Raw genomic sequence first — 4,685 nt, 5'->3', positions numbered from 1 at the left:
AGGTATGGGGGTATATCTATTACTATGAATAAAAGTATAGACAGGCACAAAAAAAGAAGAGAAAAAGAGGGAGACACAAAGAATAAAGAACAAAAGAAAAGGAAATAAAACAAATACAGACGAAGAGACGAACAACAAGACATAACAAAAATGAAATAAAGACAGTGAACAAGAAACAAAAAAGATAAGAACAAACAAACTAACGCACAGACAAAGACAGACAGAAAGGCCGCAATGTGACATAATTAGACCGAGCCGGCGTAATAACTTTACCCAAGGATGTAATTACAGACTAATTTTTTTTTTTTTTTTTTTTTTTTTTTTAATCAAGGCATCCCGCCAGCCACCGTCGCTCAGGGTTACAAATTGGAAATCATTAACGCTGCCCTAATGACTACGACTTTGGCAACACTTCATTCTACGGGTTGGCCCTCGAGGGTGTCTGAGGGCGTGGGGGCGTGAGTGGTGGGTGGTCTCCGGAGGGTGAAGGGTGAAAGGGTGACGCGGGGGGGGGAGGGGGAAAGGGCAAAGGGGGAGGTAACAAAGTGGACAACGGGAGGACATTTGTAACGCTGAGAAGGTTAGCATTCATGTTCCGTTTTTTTTTTTTTTTTTTTTTTTCATTCAGTTGTTTTCGTTTTCTTTTCTTTTTCTTTCTTTCTATGACACCTTTTTATGTCTTTTTTTTTGTTTTATGTTTTTTTGTTTAATTGCCGACAAGATAAAAGGGTTAATTTCTCAATTCTTGGAAGGAATATGACTAGTCTTTTGAAAGGGGGGGGGGGAGTGGGGAAAGGGGGGGGGGGAGTAGAGGGCCGTCAAATTCCTTCGTAAAAGATCATTTATAATTCATCATTCACTTATTAATTCTGAATGATCACCGAGTGTACGCCAGCACCATTATTTGCATGTTTACCTTAAACACAAAAAAAACAACAACAACATACCTACATACACACAGACACACACACACAAATGCAAATACACATACATACTCTTACTTACTTAACTAGAAACACAAACAATAAATACACACTTCCACAATCCTAAAATAAAAAAAAAAAAAAAAAAAAAAGAAAAGAAACAAAAACAAACAAAAGATTCATTTAAAAATACGCACAGAAACAAAGAAGTCTATTTGCACACAATTACGCAATTAACTCCAAAGCAAGAGTTCAAAAAAATATCTTGACTTCAAGGTTATGTTGTTGTTATACAGCTTTTGTTTTTGTTTTGTTTTCTTTGCTTTTTTTTTCCTTTTTTTCATTTGTTCTTATTTTTAGTGTGTTTATCGGATGTGAAATGAAACTGGAGATTAGATCGTATTAAAGTGCGGTGATGAGGGAGGAGGGGGAGGGGGAGGGGGAGGAGGGGGAGGGGGAGGAGGGGGAGGAGGAGAAGGAGGAGGGGGAGGGGGAGAAGGAGGAGGGGGAGGGGGAGGGGGAGGAGGAGAAGGGGGAGGGGGAGGGGGAGGAGGAGGGGAGGGGGAGGGGAGGGAGAGAGGGGGAGGGGTAGGAGGAGGAGGGGGAGGGGCGGGGGAGGGACGGAGGGGGGAGGGGGAGGAGGAGAAGGGGCAGGGGGGGAGGAGAGGTAGGAGGGGGAGGGCGTGGGAGGAAAGGGGAGGGGGGGGGGAGGGGGGGGGGTGGGGGGGGGGGGGGTGGGGGGGGGGGGGGGGGGAGGGGGGTGAGGGGGAAGGGGGAAGGGAGGGGGGGGGGGGAGGGGGGGGGGGGGAGGGGGGGGAGGGGGGGTAGGAGGGGGGGGGGAGGGGGGGGGGGGGAGGGGGGGGGAGGGGGAGGGAGGAGCAGGAGGGGGGAGGGCGGGAGGTAAGGGGAGAGGAGGGGGCGGGGGGGGGAGGGGGGGAGGGGAGGAGGGGAGGGGGGGGGGAGGGCGGGAGGAGGGAGGGGGGGGGGGGGGGAGGGGGAGGGGGGGGGGGGGGGGGGGGGAGGTGCGGGAGGGGGGGGGGGGGGGAGGGAGGAGCGGGGGGGGGGAGGAGGGGGGGAGGGGTGGGGGGGAGAAGGAGGGGGGGTGGGGGGGGGGGGGGGGAGGGGGGGAGGGGGAGGGGAGGGAAGGGAGGGGGGGGGGGGGGAGGGGTAGAGGAGGAGGGGGGGGGGGGGGGGGTGGGGGGAGGAGGGGGGGGGGGGGAGGGAGGTGGAAGGAAGGGGAGGGGGGGGGGGGGAAGGATGGCGAGGGGGGGGGAGGGGGGGAGGAGGGGGAAGGGGGGGGGGGAGGGGGGGGTGGGAGGGGGGAGGGGGAGGGGGGAGGGGGGGGGGAGGGGGGGGGGGGAGGGGGGGGGGGGGAAGGGGGGGAGGGGGGGGGGGGGGGAGGGGGGGAGGGGGGGGAGGAGAGGGGGGGAGGGGGAGGGGGGGGAGGGAGAGGAGGGGGGGGGGGGGAGGGGAGAGGAGGAGGGGGGGGGGGAGGAGAAGGAGGGGGGGAGGGGGTAGGGGGGGGAAGGGGGAAGGGGGGTGGGGGGAGAGGAGGCAGGGGGGGGGGGGGAGGAGGGGGGGGGGGAGGGGGGGAGGGGGGGGGGGGTGGGGGAGGGGAGAAGGAGGGGGGGGGGGGGGAAAGGGGGAGGGGGGGGGGGGGGCGGGGGGGGGGGGGGGGGGGGAGGGGGGAGGGGGGGGAGAGGAGGGGGGGGGGGAGGGAGGAGAAGGGGAGGGGGAGGGGGAGGAGGGGAGAAATGAGGGAGGGGGGGGAGAGGGGAGGGGGAGGGGGGGGGGGGGAGTGAGGGAGAGGGGAGGAGGAGGGGAGGGGGAGGGGGAGGGGGGGGGAAGGGGAGGGGGAGTGGGGAGGAGGGAGAAGGAGGAGGGGGAGGGGGAGGCGGAGAAGGGGAGGGGGGGGGGGGGGGGAGGAGGAAGGGGAGGGGGAGGGAGGGAGAAGGAGGGAAGGGGAGGGGGAGGAGGGAGGAGGAGGGGGAGGGGGGAGGAGGAGAGGGGGAGGGGAGGGGAGGAGGGAGAGGAGAAGGGGGAGGGGAGGGGGAGGAAGGAGAGGGGGGGGGAGGGGGAGGAGGAGAAGGGAAGGGTGAGAGGGGAGGGGAGAGGGAGGAGGGTGAGGGGGGGGGGGAGGAGAGGTAGGAGAGGGGAGGGGGAGAGGAGGGGGAAGGGGGAGGAGGGGAGGAGGAGGGGGAGGGGGAGAGGAGGAGGGGGGGGGGGGGGGGAGGAGAGGAGGGAGGGGAGGGGGGAGGGGGAGGAGGAGGGGAGGGGGGAGGGGAGAAGGGAGGGGGGAGGGGGGGAGGAGAGGGGAGGGGGAGGGGGAGGAGGAGAGGAGGATGGGGGAGGGGGAGGGGAGAGGAGGGGGGAGGGTGGGAGGAGAAGAGGAAGGGGAGGGGGGGGGGAAGGGGAAGGGGGGGGGGGAGGGAGGAGGCGGGGGGGGGAGGAGGAGGAAGGAGGAGGGGGAGGGGGGGGAGGGAGAAGGAGGAAGGGGAGGGGGGGGGGAGAAGGGGAAGAAGGGGAGGGGGAGGAGGGAGAGGAGGAATGGGGAGGGGGGAGAGGGAAGGAGGTGGGGGAGGGGGGGGAGGGAAGGAGGAGGGGGAGGGGGAGGAGGGGAGGGGAGGGGGAGGGGGGAGGGGAAGGAGGGGGGGAGGGGGAGGGGGGGACGGAGGAGAGGGGAGGGGGAGGGGGGGGGGAGGAGGGTGAGGGGGGGAGGGGGGAGGAGGGAAGGAGGGGAGGGGAGGGGGAGGAGGAGAAGGGGAGGGGAGGGGGGGAGGAGAGGAGGAGGGGGAAGGGGAGGGGGAGGGGGAGGGGGAGGGGGAGAGGAGAAGGAGGAGGGGGAGGGGGAGGGGGAGAAGGAGAGAGGGGAGGGGAGGGGAGGAGGAGAGGAGGAGGGGGGGGGGGAGGGGAGAAGGAGGAAGGGGAGGGGGAGAGGAGAGGAAGGGGAGGGGGAGGAGGGAGAGGAGGAGGGGGAGGGGGAGGGGGAGAGGAGGAAGGGGAGGGGAGGAGGAGAAGGGGGAGGGGGGGGGGGGGAGGAGAAGGTGGAAGGGGAGGGGGAGGAGGAGACAGGGAGGAAGGGGGGGGGAGGGGAGAAGGAGGAAGGGGAGGGGGAGGAGGAGAAGGAGGAAGGGGAGGGGGAGGAGGAGAAGGAGGAAGGGGGGGGAGGAGGAGAAGAGGAAGGGGGAGGGGGAGGAGGAGAAGGAGGAAGGGGAGGGGGAGGAGGAGAAGGAGGAAGGGGAGGGGGAGGAGGAGAAGGGGGGAAGGGGGGGGGAGGAGGAGAAGGAGGAAGGGGAGGGGAGGGGAGAGGAGGGAAGGGGAGGGGGGGAGGGAGGAGGAAGGGGGGGGAGGAGGGAGAAGGAGGAAGGGGAGGGGGGGGAGGAGGAGAGAGGAGGGGGAGGGGGAGGAGGAGAAGGGGGGAGGGGGAGGAGGAGAAGGAGAGGGGGAAGGGGAGGGGGGGAGGAGGAGAGGGGGAAGGGGAGGGGGGAGGGGGAAGGAGGAAGGGGGAGTGGGAGGAGGAGAAGGAGGAAGGGGAGGGGGAGGAGGAGAAGGAGGAAGGGGAGGGGGAGGAAGAGGAGGAGGAGGAGAGGAGGAGGAGAGGAGGGGAAAGGGAGAATAAGAAGAAGAGGGGAGGTGGAGGAAAGGAGGAGGAGGAAGAAAAGGAGAAGGAAGAGGAGGAGGAGGAGGAGGAGGAGGAGGAGATAAAGAAGAAGAAAAAAGGTGGAGGTGGAAAAGGACGAGGGAGAGGAGGAGGAGGAGGAA

At 64.4% G+C, this 4,685-nt stretch overlaps 1 pseudogene; it reads right to left on the bottom strand.

Annotated features, from left to right (window-relative positions):
- Positions 1-4,224, bottom strand: part of LOC125035328 — a 4,685-nt pseudogene extending 461 nt beyond the window's left edge.
- Positions 4,225-4,685: the final 461 nt, after the last annotated feature.

The sequence above is a fragment of the Penaeus chinensis genome, chromosome 1 (assembly GCF_019202785.1).
Source record: "Penaeus chinensis breed Huanghai No. 1 chromosome 1, ASM1920278v2, whole genome shotgun sequence".
Lineage (NCBI taxonomy): Eukaryota > Metazoa > Arthropoda > Malacostraca > Decapoda > Penaeidae > Penaeus > Penaeus chinensis.
Note: the sequence above shows the minus strand (reverse complement) of the source record. Positions and strands in the feature narration are given on the sequence as shown.